The 20000-nt window shown below is 31.1% G+C and overlaps 1 protein-coding gene across 5 annotated transcripts in view; it reads right to left on the bottom strand.

The window, feature by feature from the left end:
• The window catches only part of LOC137632043 (histone-lysine N-methyltransferase PRDM16-like), a 285040-nt gene that overhangs the window by 98393 nt on the left and 166647 nt on the right, over nucleotides 1-20000 (bottom strand). Inside the window, exon 3 of one of the 5 annotated variants that reach the window (XR_011042007.1) lies at nucleotides 16181-16774. The exons of the other annotated variants lie outside the window; for them this stretch is intronic. The gene's annotated coding sequence lies outside the window, so the exon portion shown is untranslated. Of the gene's footprint in view, nucleotides 1-16180; nucleotides 16775-20000 lie in introns of those variants that run through there. 5 annotated transcript variants of the gene reach the window in all.

Here is a 20000-nt window from a genome sequence, read left to right as displayed (position 1 = left end):
GTTGTTAGGTGTACGAGGAGAGAAGAGAACATGTAAAGAATAGGCCAGACTATTCGGTGTTTATGTAGTCAAAAGGGAAATGGAACCATAATCAGAGAGAATGATGCAATGTAGTACTGCCTGGCCTGTCAAAGGACCCCAATAACTTTAACTGGCCAGACAGTACTACATCCTGTACGTATTACTAGATATGCAGTTATTTCTAACAGTCTTATATTTACCATTATCAAGCTCAACCTTATACAATAATCTAGAAGTTTTATCCCAGCTGAGTCCAGATTGTAGAACGCTCTTCCTCATCTGGTACTTGAATCGGTGGATCTTCTTGAAGTTCAAACTTTTTACAAATGATATTCAGTTGAACAGTTTTTGACCTAAGCCTCGTTTCATTTTATTCATGTGACTGATCTATATTGATGACGTTACTGATATTCAAATATTTTACTTTTATCATTTTTCCTATATACTTTTCTCCATTTCCCTGTTAGAGCCCTTAGTATAGCATCCTAATAATAATAATAATAATAATAATAATAATAATAATAATAATAACAATTGACTCGCTAAAAACCTCTATTGTTCCATCGCAAAAACATAACAGGTTTATGAGTATTGGCTGACCTCCTTTTGCATTGAACAGGAATCGTATCTTTTTCAATTGAAGCAAGTACTGCTGAAAAATTAATCGCTGACACGTCACAATGATGCTAATTATCAATTAAATGGAATGTTGAATAATTATAGAGTAATTATTCAACATTAAAGCAGCATAGTTTTAAAAAACTTTAAGATACAGAGTTTCATCATCACAAATAGTGCAATTGAAAATTTACCAGATAAAAGAAAATACGAGAGAATATGGAAATTTACTGAAACCTTGAATTCGCAAGCAAGATCACCAGCAGTCATGAAACCCGTCATGAATGAGATCGAACGTGTTGCTCCTGAATGTTAAGGTTAACAGTGCTTTCCATTTCCTGCCTAGTATCGTGTAATACCGTATTAGCTTTCCTAACAAAGAAACGTCTTGACAAAGGGACGGAAGTATTTGGAGAAAAAAAAAAATCGTGAGCCCAGTGGGAAATTTTGCGACCTGATATTGTCCAGTGTTGCTCACGCCTTTTCCATTAAATTATTATTTTTAAAGGACATTCGTACTTTCCTAAATAATAATTATTCATTGAAATTCGCTGTGTTCTGGTTATTCATGAGTTTCATAGTTTCATTATATAAAAAATACATAATTTTGAACCGACGGTAAAAAGATTCTTCCTTATGTTAACATTTTGAAGAAAAAAAAAAAAAGACCTTTATTCAAGGTCGCCTTAAAAAAGTCTATTTAATTTCTAATTAATTTATTGGTGTCTTCAATCTTCAATGATGAAATATCAATTGGAAAAGAATAGGTGATAGGCAACCTTAAGATGATATACTTTTGACGAAAGAATAAAGCATTCTTTGTACAGATGCTGTTATTTTCATTAATTAAATTATTTCTAAACACTAGAATACAGGTTATTAATAGGTAAAAAAGGAACCTCGGATCAAGAAGTCATCTGATGTAATTGTGAATAATATTGTACAGAATTTCTCAAACCAAAAAAAAAAGCATTACAATATCATCGTAATGTCGAACAGTTCAATAACCGTTTGATAACAATAATCAGATATGTGCCAATAAACTAACTAAACTTCTGTAATTATTTACCAACATATTTTTCAATCTAATCAGATTAAAAAAATGTCTTGTTTAACAATGGAAACTCTAACGTACTATAATTGGGACACCATCAGTAACTACTGTTTTTACTGAAAAAATAACTAGTATGCAATAAATAAGTATTCAAATTATATACACCCAAAACGAGACAACACACAACTAAGCAGAGAGAGAGAGAGAGAGAGAGAGAGAGAGAGAGAGAGAGAGAGAGAGAGAGAGAGAGAGAGAGAGAGAGAATCGGCTTGACATAGAATCAAGAGCGCCGAGTTCGACCTACTTCCTAAATATTGGCATTGCCTTGTATGGCAGTGATGCAAACACACTCGGTGCTACAAAAATAATGGTAACATGATTTAAAATATAATTCTAGTTTTTCTTTGGTGTAATATGAGTCTATATCACGAAGAACGTGATTATGTATTTCACAGCTTTTGCTTTCTTCCATCTCGTGAGCCACAGATACTTTTCGTTATATTGCAAAATAATTATATTTAAGTTATCACAAATATGCCTTATTTCTTATATATCTCTCTCTTTCATATGTTAATACATATACATATATCTTTATATACATATATATATATACATATATATGTGTATATATACATATTATATATACAGTATATATATATATATATATATATATATATATATATATATATATATATATATATATAAAATCATGAGTATAATTTATACATGCATCATGTACGTATATACATACATAGGGCTTACATATACGAATATACTTACGCACTGTGTGTGTGTGTATATATATATATATATATATATATATATATATATATATATATATATATATATATATATATATATATATATATATATTCATGTATATTTATATGCTACGTATAATTCATACATGCATACATACATATATATACATACATATACAGTATATGCATATATACATCCATACATACATATACATACATACATGTATGTATATATATATATATATATATATATATATATATATATATATATATATATATATATATATATATATATATATATATATACGTACACGCATTTATAATACACATATACACACATACATACATAAAGAATTTAAAAAGGAATTCTTGAAACTTATTGAATATATTTAAGCACTCATACTTTTAAGAGAAGTTGAATGACTTTTTATGAGCAATTCCAATGCTACTTAACTTCACAATGCCGCTGTGAAGATGACCACTGGGTTTTTTTTTTGAGTCCTCAATGAAGGTCATACTGCTTCTTCCAGAGCAATCTTAAACAACTGCAATGGTAATGTTTGTGTAAATTTGTGATTTTTGTGCTGCAATAGATTTTAATATATAGTCGGTAGACAGTAGGATTGACACGAAAAACAAACGAAACCTAGTACATAAGGATTCAGTTTAAACGATATGGTATTTGTAGAATTCTGAATATTATAACTACTGGTATTACTGATATATATATAGAATATATATAATATTGATAATATTAATATTCATAATTGGAATGAAAACAAAAGAATCAGAAAAATATCGTAATCAGAAAAAAAGAGCAGCATTAATACAATATAACAAAAACCTGGAAAGCCGATATAAATGAAATTGATTTAACGTCGTCTGGCAACATTTCTAGTAAGGTTACAGAGACATCGCCTCTAGTTATTAATATGCGCTACCATCTAGGTCAACAACAACATTAACATCAAAATGCACAGTGAACAGAAACAACAATTCCTATGAAGGGTGTGGTGACCATCAGCTCATCACGTTTCTCTCAAGGATCAAATGTTGCTTTGAGGGTCACTCGTGCTCGTGCTGCTATGTCCGGCTGAGGGAGGCTTTCAAGGTATGTCGCAAATGAAGATGTGTAACAGGAAGGGAGACTGGGGGTGGAGGGGTTAAATTGAAATTCACTTTTACGTTGTAAAAAACGCATATATAAATTGTCATACAGGAGGAAGTTTCAAGATAAGGACATGTAATGAAAAATTTTGCAAGTTAGAAAAAAAAAATAGAGTAGACTATACCTGTGGTGAAAAGAGAATGTCTCCTGATCATTGATCAGCCCAATGATAGAAGATTTTAAAAAAGCAAAACTAAAAAAAACATTCCTCTTCCTACGACCAAAGGAAGACACTCTCTCTCTCTCTCTCTCTCTCTCTCTCTCTCTCTCTCTCTCTCTCTCTCTCTCTCTCTCTCTCTCCGTTGAGGAAAGTCAACAAGGTTATCAACTGGCAAGGCTATATAAAGATTTCTAACTGTATTTGTCCTTCGTTTGGGACCCGACTGGTTGGGGATGATATATATAATTTTCTTCATATTCAAAGAAAATCATTGTTAGCTGCTTTGAAGATTTTGAAGGTAAAATATCTTTAGAACGAATTAAAAATACACGTTTGCCATTTTCACACAGAAACTACAAATATCCTTTCATCGTTTAATTGGGAATTCCTTAAACATTAAAAATCCCTCCATATTCTCATAGAAAAAAAAAATCTAAATAATTACGATGGTGCCCAGGAACGCCCATAATGTTACTCATTACTTGTTGCCCCACCCTTTCACTGAATTTAAATCTATTTAATCCTTATGAATATGCTCATTTTGTTAGCCTTAAGGTTAAGATGCCAAGATGTGACATTGAAAAAGGCAGGGTGTGGAACTTTATTTGTTGCGAGCAAAAAAAAAAAAAAAAAAAAATCAAAACTCTAAAAGGGAAATAAAATATTTGCCCTCATACAACACTGAACGAATTAATTAAATATTTTCTATCCCACTCATACTGATCATGTAAATTCGTATTTATTTTCTAATTATTTTCTACCGTATTTTTACGCGATAGAATGTCTTATTTAAATAATTTTTCGAGGATCGTCAACTTGACTAATAAGATTTCTTTCCACACGACATAAAAAGTTCGATTACTCCATGGCAAGTGCTTTCTCATTAGAATAGTTGGCCATTATATTTTAAGCAACATTTCTACAGTAATGACAATTATAAAAAATTTTATTTCAACTAACGATCGGCAGCCACGGGTTTTAATATAAGAAAAAAAAAGATATTAAAGTTCAATAAATTGATTTCCACATTGAAAGGCGTCAACAGACAATAATGGTTTTGTTCTGGCTAAAATCTAATAAAAGTTCAGTAAAACATATGAATAGACTTTAGAACACACTTTTAAAAAATACAAAAAAAAATTATCGAAAAAGCTAACTATCAATCTTTTTTACTACTTCTTACGCATAGATACAAAACATGCCATCTAAAGAAACTATTTGAACAAAAACCAATATAAAAAGAGATGAATTTTGAATGAAGTAACATAATCCTGACGTCAGTCACGATTTTAATCTTGCCGAATGAGCAGGATAGATTTATCACCTGGCATGTGAAGAAAGTGCTGTCATAAGATAAATTCATTTGAATTCAGATGTAGAGTAACATAAAAGCCAAGTGCCAAATATTTTTATCAAGACCAAAGAATTATTCAATAAATTGTGTATGCATATATACTTTACGTATACAGTATATATAATTGCTCTTTAAATATGAATTGACGCAGAGGATTGCCTTTCAGTGTTATTAGGGAAAAAAACTTTGTTAAATCTCAGCAGAAAAGAGGCCAAAATAATGGTCACTCTTTCCTTCACAAATATATGCCTAATTTCATAAAGTTATATATGTACATACATACATACATACATATATATATATATATATATATATATATATATATATATATACATATATATATATACATATATATATATACATGTATATATATATATATATATATATATATATATATATATATATATATATATATATATATATATATATATATATATATATTCACATTTACAAAAGGTAGGAGCAGTATGAATACAATACTTGGAATCATGATATTTTATCTGCTATTAAATTTATCCTATCCTAGATACAAAACTAAAGACAAAAGCCTGGAAATATAATACAATTATTCATATTGAAGCCCTACAAAGCTCTTTCACGTATTTGCCATAAAAATAAAATTCAAAATATATAAAAATATATAAAAAATTCCAACTATGCCATTTTGATTACTTTTTGACGTTTAAATACTGTACACGTAACACATAAATATATGTACAATTCAAATTAGATTTTCTGGAAACAATGGAGAACTGGATGAAAGCGAAACAGCAAAATGGATAGGAAATTAATCATGGGTAAATCTAACTTTAATAACCTACGGGAATCGAATCACATTACTCTTAAAGATCGACGCTTAAAAAGAAAGACTACAAGAAATAATTGCAATTTGACAATGAGAGCAGATAGACGAGGCTAAGAAGTAAAGGGAAATAGGTGGAAAAGTGTCTCTAAATTAGAACAATAACAGAAATAAAAACAAAGAACTTTGAGAAGAACTGCAAGAAAACAAAATATTCAAATGATATTTTTAAGAAGAAAAAACATTAGCTTGGTTGCTTTGATTACAATATGCCTTTCAAGAAAACTTAGGTCACACTAGAATAAATCAAGATTTAAAAGAGCAAACAACAGAATATATACTATTTCTACATCAAAACAAGATAGTGAGAACTCATCCCCATCACAGAAAATATTCTTACTTTTCCTTTTTTTAGTAATTTGTCATAAACTTTCGGTGAAATAGATCTTTCCGTCCTCATGCTTGGCTGCTTTCATAGTTTTATTAGATCATCATTGAGCTTTTCGAAGGTGTCCTTATACAAGGACACACATGTCATTAATTTTCATTGAGAGAGAGAGAGAGAGAGAGAGAGAGAGAGAGAGAGAGAGAGAGAGAGAGAGAGAGAGAGAGAGAGAGAGACTATCCGTTGCGATTCCATCCCAACAATTCTCAGGACAATGTACAAAATTAAGAAAAAAAAAAAAACAATCAGGTGGAACGGAATGGAAACCATTATTCTTATCCATTTTATCTGGAGGGCGATCAAAGATTATCGAAACAACAACTAGCGAATGCCGACAATGAACCTCTTTGGGTTCAGAATGTTAAACGGTTCGAATCCCACTTGCAGCCCCGGAGGTCCCTCTAACGCCTTCTCCACCCAAATCCTTGGGACAAAATTCACCAGGTGATATAGACACAGAGGTACTTGGGGTTGTAATGAAATTGGCAGGGTGGTTCAGTGCACTAAACCGAAGTAAAAACAAAATTACTTACTTGAAAAATAAGACATCATGACCGTTTTATACTCTATTAAAGAAGATAGTGGTATCAGTCTAGATCTACGCTGTTATGCTCGTATTTCATTTAATGAATATTTTACAGAGTTTTCTTTAATTTTCTAGTCTTGTTAACTTTGGACAAAACTTTTCTCCCACCATCATGAGGAAACCCGAATATCCGAAAATCTATTTGAAATAGCAAGGTTTCACAAGTTACTGTATTTTGATCAGCATCCAGGGATCTGGATCCTGATTCTCATAGAATTTAATCTACTGTGAGTAAATCAGCAAGTTATCTAATTATCTAGTGATAACATTTCATGACTCAAATTACTAATTAGCATTATATTAAAGAAATCTAAACATTAAGCTTTAAATTTAGAACTTCTAATAAATCATGCATTTGGTCTTACATGACTGAGAGTGTGGTTCACTGGATTTTTTGGGTATAATAAACTATGGGCGTATTTACCTAGTACTACTTGTGTGTGAATGTATGTATGTGTGTATGTATATATATATATATATATATATATATATATATATATATATATATATATACATATATATATACACATACACATATGCATATATATACATACACATACGCATATATATCATATATACATATATACATATATATATATATATATATATATATATATATATATATATGCTTGTGTGTGTATTTGCTCAAATTGTCTGCATGGGTTTCATACGATGTGAGTTATTATGATGACTATCTGTGTGTGGAAGAGATGGCACCTCCTTTTATGAGTATAAAAGCATTTCGGTTAAACCAAACAGCAAGGGATAACCAAGCACGAGACACGAGGATTAAAGAATTCTTTAAGCATTTTGTGTGCTTCGACATGAGGCGGGTAGGATCCTGGTGGGTGGTTGGGAAGGGCGTTGAAAAGATTCCAGAGCTCGATGCTGCGGATGGCAGAGAGATCTAGCGGTGTGGTTGCTTCAGATATTCACGAGACAGGAATGGAACTAAAGAAGAATTCATGACCATAAGCCCTTTTCAAAGATATTCCGTGACCTCGCTTCCTTTACCCCAGCCCCTGTTATAAATAGCTGATTTCTATGTACTAAAAAAAGGGGGATTCTTCTTGCAATTAAAACGAGTGTGTTAATTGAGGATGTGTGGCAAGGTCACGTCGTAACTGGACATCCTTTCGTATATTCGTGACTAACTTGCAATATTATGCATTGATCGTTCTAATTATTTCCTATTCATTCATTTTGTTTGCCTTCCTTCTCTTTGAAACAGGATTTAGACCCGGACTTTGGAATACTTTCAAAATAAACTTCCTTCGCTCTTACAATTAATTGGATTTTTTTCATCATATAAGATATATTCATAATTATTAAAACCATCAGTATAATTATTATCATTCTATTTTATTTACTATTATTCCCATCTTACGGCAACTCTACTTTCTTTTACATATACAGTTGACATTATAAATACAAATCTTAACAAACTGAAGGTTATCGATACGTCAACTAAATAAGGTTAATCAAACAAATTATATAGATTCAATTTATTTCGAAATCCTTCTACTCTTGTTCTTTAACGTATACTGGCTAATAGTGAGTAGCAATAAATGCTCAATTAACATGCGATGAACCTCAGTAGTTTTCATTTTCTGTTATGCCTTTGGTATCATACCTAAACTATGACATACATAAAATAATTAATATTGGGCTTCACACACACTGACGCACACACACATACAAAACTAACTTCCTTCCTTAATGGATGGTTGAATGTTAAATAAGATGTTATGCACAAAATATATGGAAGAGACGTGCTGATGGTAGTCTGACCACCTAGAATCGGATTAAAAGGAATGTCACTTCCATTTGCCCTTAACAACTGTAATCTCATAGAATTCAAAATACATGTACACTGTCTTCTGAGCATTTTTACAACTAGTTCACAAGAATTAGATTAACGAGCGACTTGTTCCTTTGTGCTCCAAAACATTTATCTCACAACATATCTTTATGTAGAATAAAATGAAACTGTGTAAAATTATCTTGTCGTACCCTAAGCATAAGATGGAAAACCTTCCTTCTGAAACTAACATGATATTCATTCAATAACCAAAAAGATCGTTCAAAATCTGCATAATAAAATTAAATTTCCACATCTGGATAGCATTATCAAAATAACTACTCTAGCGATAAGATTTTTTTTTTTAATAAATTCCATGTTTTTTATAACGTTACGATAAATCTCATAGTTGCATCAGATACCCTCCTATGATTAAAAAAGATATATAAGATAAATTGATGAATCTATGTGAAATAAAAAACCATGTTTTCATATTTTGCAAAAAGTTAGCTTAAGGTTACCGAAACGACATTAATCTAAAAAAGTTAATGATACCTGATTCCTGTAACTGTGTCCTTATTGGCACCATATTTAATTACACGGCAGTTGAAATTCCATAGAAATATATCGTTCTGGTACCTTCTCACTGGCTAAGGAGAGTTCTATAAATGGTCCACAGTATATCACTATCATATGATATACCTCTATGTACACACCTTAAAAGTATCAGTTCTTCCTCATTTACAATATCCTGTCTTCTACAGTCCCCTTTTCCTGTTACTCAGTGAGACAGCTACCGTTTCACTTAGAATTATGCACGACCTTTCATGCCCTTACATTTACATATAGCACCAAAAGATAACTGAATATGACCTTACCCTCAGCAGGTCAAGGGTTTATCAGGTTATCCTCTCTTTCTATTTTTAATACAATCACGTATATACTCTTTAGTTTACAGGTGGACTGGAGAACACTTGATATTTTATATAGCATTACTTACTTAAAATAGAAACAGATAAATTAATAATATCTCTCTCTCTCTCTCTCTCTCTCTCTCTCTCTCTCTCTCTCTCTCTCTCTCTCTCTCTCTCTCTCTCTCTCTCTCTATAAATATGTCTATGTATACATAAAGTTATACGCAAACTCTTGTATATAATTTTAGACCTACAGTTTTTTTATTTATAATTTAAAATAACCTGAAAAAATGGGAGGACAAAGGAATGTGTTATGAAGCAAGACAAGAAAAATAAAGAACGTCTAAAGATAAAAATGCCGGATGATCCCGGGTCACCCCATGGGCGTACCGCATGGGCTGAGTCCCTTCTGGATTTTGTGGTTGGAATTCTTGGTTCGCCATCTCCACCCACCGTAAGGCCAGAGATCCTGTATACACTTTCGATGACTTTGATCTACAAGCAAATGGAGATCCTGCAGTTATCAGTTTGGTATCAGAATCAGAGGAAAAATTATATTAATTTTAAATGTATCGCTTTTTCAAAAACGTCACGATAAACTAATTGCTTATGATGATAGATTTTACGGAAGTCCTCCCATTAGTAACCTATTCTACCAATTATCAACTAATAAAGCAAAAAAAAAAAAAATTGGATTTATATTAAAGACTGGGATATTATAAGATGGTGTTGTTAATCATGAAAGAAATATAAATAGGAAAAAATGGAGGAACGAAAATCTTTATACTTATATATTCATTAAAAGCAAATGTTATTCATAGCCTTACCCTGAATAGTTAGCCGTTCTCGAGCGAATCCCTCTATAAATATACTTGCATCGGAGAAATAAAAATGCTTAGGCACACTCACCTGCACTCATACCCACACACCCACAGAACAAACTGAAAGTATTGAAAGGGGGCGGACTTGTCAATGCAGATATAGCCCGGTCCTTGTATACTGGCATTGAATTACCATTTAGCCAAGCAATGGCCTAAATAAATGAAGCCTCAAGGAGTCTTTTGTGCATCCGGAACAAAAGCGAAAGACAAATCCAATTCGAGAGCTCACGATTTCTTGAAAAGAATTAGGTAGAAAAGAAAACGTATACGATATTAAATGCTAAAAAAAAAAAAAAATTACCAATTATTTTTCCTTAAAAGCTTTGCTTCAACCAACCTGAGGTACCTTTAAATACACTATGTTCACCGTTTAAGTTTTCATACCTTGAACAATTTAGTTGTAGTCAAACTAGCAGCTGGCTTCCACCAGTCAACCGAAAGTAATTAATATTCTTGAGTTTCGCCTTTTAAAGCCATACTGACATTAAAGTGTTGCAGAATAGTCGTTACATTGAATCAATGAAAACAATCGCAAAATGCATGCAAAGTATTGCAAAGTCACACACTGATGGTTTTTTCTTTTCCACAATGTATCCTCTTGATTTAAATCCAAACGTTTCCTATTTTTAGATCATGGAAGATTTACATTGTCATTGGATTAAGCTTTTATTCACTTCGTATTCTGTTTGAAGTATCAACGGAACTTTCTTCTTCCCGCGAGGAAAATAAATTTATATTCGTTGCTCATGTATTTTTTTGGGTACTCAAGAAAAAAATTATGACCTCTCTTTTTAATGCCTTCTATGTCATCGAAATAAATTGCAAAAAAATACGGAGTTTAATTATATAATTTTGCGCTTTCTGCTAAATAAAATGTTTAATTTCACATTTATTTTTTGCTTACTTTACCTTTAGCTATACCTTTGTTGTTCTTCCTTTTTTCTTGTGTTTATGTATAAAGCAAGGCTACTACATTGTTAATGTAGGAAAAGATTACATTTTACTTCAGATTACAAAGAGGAGTTAAATAAACAGAATCCATAATAAAAATAAAATACCTATCTGCCAACAATTATTCCTTAACTAATTGTCACATTCACTGTATTACTTCCATACGACTTGGGAGAATACATTCAGTAATATTGTTCTCTTAACAACGCCGTGTTTTGTTTATCATCAAAAACATTACAAGCTAACGAAATTTTGATTTCACGTGAATTTTAAAACAAGATGTGTTATTTATCCAAGCTCTCCTTTCGTTTTAAAAAATAAAAGGAAGTGCAACTACATTCAATCCATTAAAAAAATAATTTTCCAACGCACAAGAACATAAATGTCTTCCCAACAATGGAATATTTTGAAATCTACAGAGAAAGACATCTGGTGGAAACACCCTTTTAACGCAGCCCGAGATTAATCTGTTTGTTTAACTTTAAATACGAAAAACTCTAACGTGGGCAGCGCGTGTGCCAAGAAACACATCAAGAAAAGAAACCAAAATGAGATGATGGCCAAGTAAAAGCGACCCAGTACAATTTCATCTTATTTGTCAGGTTTCTCAAGGAACAATACGTAATGGGCCGTTGCTTTCATTTCATAAAAATTAGGATCTCCACCACTTTTCAAAATGCCTTTCCATTTACCTATATATGAATACTCTTTTTGTGGATTAACAAGAAAGTTATTAAACCATAACTAACACCGAGATTGCTGGAACTTTTTACACTTCCTTTCGTGAAGGCTATTTTCAGTTGGGTTGTCATTATTGTTGATGATATTATTCTTCTCATTCTCAACTTTTTCATTTTCTAAATCTAGTTCCATATATCGACTCATTTTGAAAGCAGAGGTTGTTTAGGAATTTTCTAAATACAGATTAGATTGAAAGGGTAAACATTTCTTAAGTAATTTCCAAATATTGCTATTTTTCTAGTAAGAGGACTGATATAAGCTACAAAAGGTATAAGCACTGTGAAATAAAGCCTTTATGTTATATATTTCAAATTGAATGTTACACTTTGCAAACTAATTCAAAACACCGTGACAGGGGACTTTGAGAAAAATTCTAAGTCTATAAAGATCATATCTTTCTCCAAATTAATTTAAAGCCATCATTTATAAGGCATCTCCTTATTTTCATAAAATCGATATTACATTTACAAAACCTACTCATGGTGAAATGAAGTGAACTTACTTTCAAAACTGAATCTTAGGAAAATGGTTTTTTCTCGTCATTTTTATAAAGTTGTTATCAGACTGATATTGATATTTTCAAAAAGTAAATAAGAAAAAAAAAACATGCTTTCCCGACCACTTTTAAATATGTTGAGCGTTCCTCTTCTTTTTCTTGTGTGTGTGTATGTATGTATATATATATATATATATATATATATATATATATATATATATATATATACTGTATATGTATATATATATGAATATATATATGTGTGGTTGAATATACAATAATCATATATATATATATATATATATATATATATATATATATAATATGATTATTGTACATACAACCACACACACATATATATACACATATATATATACATAGATATTATAATGTGTGTATATATATATATGTATGTGTGTGTGTGTGTGTGTGTGTGTGGTTGTATATACAATAATCATATATATATATATATATATATATATATATATATATATATATATATATATACATACATAAAATACACGCACACACACACACACACATATATATATATATATATATATATATATATATATATATATATATATGCCTTAAAATCCATATTTTTGTACCAGCTAGCCACATTAGTTTCCTAACAAAGTTACTAGCCAATAAGAAATAAACTAGTCAAAATGTGGCTGATTTCAGTGAGCTCGACCCTTGATGAAAATGACACAATTATTTATAATAATATGCATTCATTTCAAGAGTATTTTGATACTGTTGTCCAAAAAAAAAAAAAAAAAAAAAAAAAAAACTTAGAGCACCACAATAAAACAACTCAAGCGCACCACAATAAAAAATAATTAATATATTGCAAACCTAGGCAAATGAGTATTAAATAAAAACAAATATAATAGAGCACCAGAATCAGTCAACGAAATGCCATGATTTTAAATGGAGAGTCCTGTCAATTTTATGTTGCTATAAAAATCTATTAAATAAAAAGGAAATTTACTTTACTGAGGTACTTCACATTGGACTAGAAACTGACTACACAACAACGCAATACTATACATAAAAATACTGTTACGATCCTAAGCACCACAATATTGAATAATTCAAAAATATTCAGTGCCGAAAACATAATATAATGACTGGTGGATCCATGATTATTTTTTTTAACACATTGCTTCAACATCATATTCATCCGAGTCAGACTGAATAGCCTCAGTTGGGTCATATGTAGAGAGAACAGGAAGATGTAACTTGATTAACATCAGATCTGAAAGAGTATTGGCTTTCGGGTAACACCTCAAATCACTAAAGACCTTTTCCATTACTGACAGGATGTTCTCGAAGGAGGATCAATGCTTTGTAATATAAATCTATAATCTATAATATATATATATATATATATATATATATATATATATATATATATATATATATATATATATATATATATATATATATATATATATATTCCAGTTTTTTGTATCTGTACATAATACAGGTTGAAAATTTACTCACAGCAAAATGTCTTAGCCCTTTTCGATCCTCGTCTGGCCAAAACGGGCTAGACCAGAGTAAATACAGATATCCGTATTGACTCTGGGCTAAAGCATCTATTAGGAACGTGCGAACTGGAAATTATAGTATTTCTTACTTTAACATAATATTCTATGATCTACTCAACCCTCACGTTGAAAGTTCTTTAAAACTATGAGGATCTGAAAAGAACACCAAAAAAAAAAATTACTTATGCAATCAATTATATAAAGATCTGGCACGGATAATGATGGAAACTTTTATCCGTTCTAGACAAAGTATATCACACCCATGATTTTCTATATTATTTCTAAACCTAGTGCCTAGTGCCTTCATGTAGTTAGCGAATGACACAAACACAGAAAGCGTTATATATGCAATAATACGGCCTAAAAAAAACTTTACATGTGGCTGTTCGGCATCAATAATTCTGAATTTCATTAATTTTCGATAAATTCTTTACTTGTTTCATTATTCTCTATTCTTGTAAGTCAATTTCAAACAAAGAACATAGAATTGAAACTAATGTCAATGCCCTTGTATTTCACGGCTTTTTAACATCATTGACATATTTAATATTTTCATATGAAAGCAGAAATTACAAAATCAAATAAAAAATTATCATCATCATCATCATTATATATATACACATTATATATATATATATGTATTATATATATATATATATATATATATATATATATATACAGTAGAGAGAGAGAGAGAGAGAGAGAGAGAGAGAGAGAGAGAGAGAGAGAGAGAGAGAGAGAGAGAGAGAGAGAGAGAGAGAGAGAGAGTGTTACAAGGATTTTGGATGTCTCATAAACTTAGTCCATGCGCGGAGACTCCATTTGCTCTTTGGTTTAAGCATTTTAGAGTGTTCTTATCATCTGGTCTAACTTATTCTTGAACTCGTTTACCATGTTATTCTTTTCTACATCCACTGGATGTCTATTCCAAGTATTTGTAATTTTGTATGTAAATAAATTGCCACATTCAGTGGTGTCGTATCTGGACTGATTTGTACTAAGCGTGAACAGATTGTTGTAATTTACAAATTTTGTTATTCCTTTAAGAATTTCTAATACCTTTATTAACTGTCCATTAAGTCGTCGAGAGAGAGAGAGAGAGAGAGAGAGAGAGAGAGAGAGAGAGAGAGAGAGAGAGAGAGAGAGAGAGAGGACTACTAATATTCCGAAGACGACATACGAGTAAGAAACGCATCAAGACATTATCATAATGTCCCTCTTGTAAAAAGTTCATTGAAGCTTCATGTACTGCAAGGCAAATGAAAGTATCTTGCACAGAAAAAAATAACGTTCCTTCACATAAACCTTTACAAGAGTAAAAGTCGCTTTCCTTATAAAGCGAGAAAAGGTGGAGTGACGCTAATCATTGAGGGACACTTCCAAAGAAATAGCTACTGAGAATTGCTAAGACAAACAGACAAACTATCAACTTGGTTGAAACATTTTACAACATGAAGCATTCTGGTCTGAATAAATTCTTAATTTCCACATAAATTTGTAATTAGATAAGATATTTTACTTCATAGTTTTTCTTAGTTTTTCGATACAGTGTAATTATAAAAACATGAAGGTATTTATGCAATGAAATAGCATACAAAAAGACAAAATTTGATACAGAATACATATATGGGTGTAAGTTAGCATGTAGACTGAATTCGGAAAACTCTTTCATTGTACAAATAATATTTTAAAATTTCAAGGCAGGAAGCCTTTACATGTTGGATACCAAATGAATTAAAGGGAGAAAAAAAAAGAAAAAAAAACTTGGTCCTAAGTATTTTGCAAATGTTTATCATATATTTTAAGGTTTCCTATTCTAAGTTTTTGCTTTTTTTAATTAACATGAAAGTTCATTTCCGGACGTTTTACATAAATATACTTAAAAAAAAAAACTTTCATATAAGATTATTTATCTAAAAACACATTTCTACCTTAGGATAAAGCAATCTTTACCAATGAGGATAAAATATAAAATTCAGTTTATATACTTTGATCATGAAAAGAATGCTACATCGTACACTTCTGTATTTACGTGCCAAATCGACAGATATTAATAATAATCATCGTATAATTTTAAGTATCTTTCATTTCTACGGTGCACAAAGGCTCTATTAAAATCAGGAATATAATTGCTGTTCTATTATAACAAGGTGAAAAAAATATGAAGATAGAAAATGTTTGCAACAGACATGTTTCTGGGAAAGAAAGATTTAGCCCACTCTTTGCAATTCAGTTCACTTCAACGGATTGGCGGATGCAATCTATGGTCAATAGGCACCAAGATCCAGCAAAAGAATTGACAAAGAGACACGTAATTTTCTACTTGAATGGCCTTTGCTTATTCGCCATTCTTGGATCTGGGCCACGTGAGTCTCATCTCCTCCTGTCCCTCTGGCAACCGAGTTAGGATGCAACATATTCCAACATCATCTTCCCGGAGGATGTTCGAGCGTCCGGTCTGTCTGTCGGGACAAAAAAGGATTTAAGAAAAAAAAAAAAAATGCCCGTGTCGTCTTGTTCAGATCCTTTCGGCTTAACTGGTCCATTCTACTCTGAAGATGAGTTCTGGGTAGGGTGGTTACAGGGAAGGTGGGTGTGTAAGGAATTGATAAGATGATGCGAGGGAGGGCTGGGGAATGAGGTAAGAAGAGAGAGAGAGAGAGAGAGAGAGAGAGAGAGAGAGAGAGAGAGAGAGAGAGAGAGAGATTGCTTCTCATTATATTAAGTGAATTGTAAATACCATATTTGCATTCAATTATACTATTTACCCAAGAAAACTTTTAAATGCATAATAAATCATCATTATCTTATGCATGCTTATTAGTACTTTAATAGAGACTGAATTTGGTGAGGTTGAAAGTTGTCAGCTCTACCCATTATCATTATCATTGCTCGGCAAAACCTTAATAGATGATGTTCTTGAAAGATATATACTTCCAATGGCAAACTGTGTACAGAAACGCCAACATAGGTGTTATTTCTGCTTTTAATTTGAGTTTTTGTTATTAGTTTACTGGACATACACAGTTTTTGATCAACACAATATACGAAATGCAATGACATTTATCCTTTCAAAACATTTCATATCTTCAAAAGCTCAAGTATTTTCCCCCCACCTTATACAGTAGTGTCAAGTATGGGGATAAAATGTAAGTGCGTGTATACGCACGTTTTACTTTTTTTTTTTACAGATCCCCTAGTGAGCAAGTGATGGAATGCGCGGAGCTAACTTCGCAAGCGTCAGACGCATCTGTTATATGGAGCAGCGCCTTTCCTGAATACTAATGACGATGATGGCATCCTCCTCTCCTCCTAAACACACCTCCCCCCCACCCCCCCCACCCCCTCCTTCGCCTGCTCATCCACCACCTCCTGCTCCTCCCATTTCCCATTTGGTTTCGTTCAGGAGTATGTGTTCTCCGTCGTGTTGCCGCCACTCTGGACAACCCTGCCCATCCTTGAAATACCCCGCAATTAGCGTTCAGAAACCACGGCAATCCCTTCGGATGCCCTCAATACCCGGAGCCATTAACACTTGTGGATAACTTATATCCTGGCGTAAGTTGTTCCGCAAAACCCAAAATTAATGACTGTAATATTGTGATGGAAAAATGGAACAGTTTTGACTTTTATATGGAGGGTGGGATGATATTTTGTGAAAGGTAACTTCACGAGAAAAATTTCCCTATTTCTTACTTATATATACATACACACATATAGATATACATATATATATATACATATATATTTATACATACACACAATATATATATATATACATATATATATATATATATATATATATATATATATATATACTGTATATATATACATATATATATATATATATATATATATATATATATATATATATATATATATATATAAATCACGAAAGCTAACACGTGATGAGTATAAATAAAATGCATTATAGCGACGGAAGGCAAAATAAGACTATTAAGTCTTTTCATTTTTCTTTCCGTGGCTATAATATCAATATATAAATACATACATACATACATAAATGTATATATATATATATATATATACATATATATATATATGTGTATATACATATATATATATATAAATATATATATATATATATATATATATATATATATAATATATATATATATATATATATATATATATATATATATATATATATATATATATATATATATGTGTGTGTGTGTGTGTGTGTGTACATACACATATACAGATAATATAATTTGTGGAAGAATATACACTTAAAAACTTAAAGATGTTGAAAAAATCCCCGTAAACTAATGATATCATTTTCCTTTACTAGCAGTCTCCTTTTGGCCTTACACCCGGGTCTGTCTCGTATGTAAAAGCCCTTGAGGTATGCAAGCTTGTTTATATGTTTTTTATCTTTTTGTTCCCTCTGTCTCACTCTCCCTCTTTCTGGCAACATGAATGAAGCAACTCTTCTTCGGTCCCTACAAGGTTAAACATTGAGCTTCATTGTTAAGAATCTAAGGGATTTCCGTTACATGATTGTTCAGGCGCACATGCCAGTCTGAAATTTCTTACACTCTTATTTGGCGCAAGATGGGAAATGTATTCAAAATTCAATACAAATTTGAAATTGGCGGAACACGCAGCAGTTCAGAGGATACTAAAAATATAATCATAAGGTTTTGATGTTCTTACGTTCGCTGCTTCAAACGATTTGACTTTTTTTTTTTTTTTTTTTTTAACACGACGACCAGGCTAAGGTCGTCTCGGTAGTCGAGCAAATTAAAAATCAACCCGAGAAGGAAAATAAAACTTTTTTTTCCTCCTAATATGCGAGTCAAATTGAAGCCGACAAAGAAGTATGTTCCAAGCACTAGACCTTGGTTCCAAGTTGTTACAGATTGTTTGCTTGTTAGCGAATTGAATTCAATATTTATATAAAAACTTACGTTGTTGTACATATAAACTATGTAAAAAAATTATCATCCAAGATATATGCAAAGTTGAAACATTTCCAAGATATACGTAAAGTTAAAGTAATTCCTACCCTCAAAAAAGGAAGCGTGCCTGGAGGAAGAAACATAAAGGCGAGGGTGTCCGTCCGACTTTGGCACGCTCATAAATATGGAGATACACGCGACCCAGTTGCTACTACTTCCGTGCCATGGGCAAAGCATCAAAAAAAAAACAAGACTAGTTCAACGCTTTTTAACGCATTGTTTACACCTCTGGTGGATAAATCATTTTATTTTTCTACAATGTGAAAAACACTACATTGTTAATTTCAATTGAGAATTTCTCTTTTTCCTCACTGAAAAGTTATTTCAAACACACACACACACACACACACACACACACATATATATATATATATATATATATATATATATATATATATATATATATATATATGTATGTATGTATGTATGTATATATATATATAAATAAATGTATATATACATATATATATATATGTGTGTGTGTATTTATATAAATATACATATGTATATACATATAATATACCTATAAATGAATAAATTTATATATATTTATATTTCTATATATACACTTTATATACACTTTACCTATATATATACATATAAATGATTAAATATATATATATATATATATATATATATATATATACTTCTATATGTACACTTTATATACACTTTATCTATATATATATATATATATATATAT

The sequence above is a fragment of the Palaemon carinicauda genome, chromosome 40 (assembly GCF_036898095.1).
Source record: "Palaemon carinicauda isolate YSFRI2023 chromosome 40, ASM3689809v2, whole genome shotgun sequence".
NCBI classification, from domain to species: domain Eukaryota; kingdom Metazoa; phylum Arthropoda; class Malacostraca; order Decapoda; family Palaemonidae; genus Palaemon; species Palaemon carinicauda.
The sequence above is the reverse complement of the archived record's forward strand: the minus strand, read 5'-3'. Positions and strand labels throughout refer to the sequence as shown.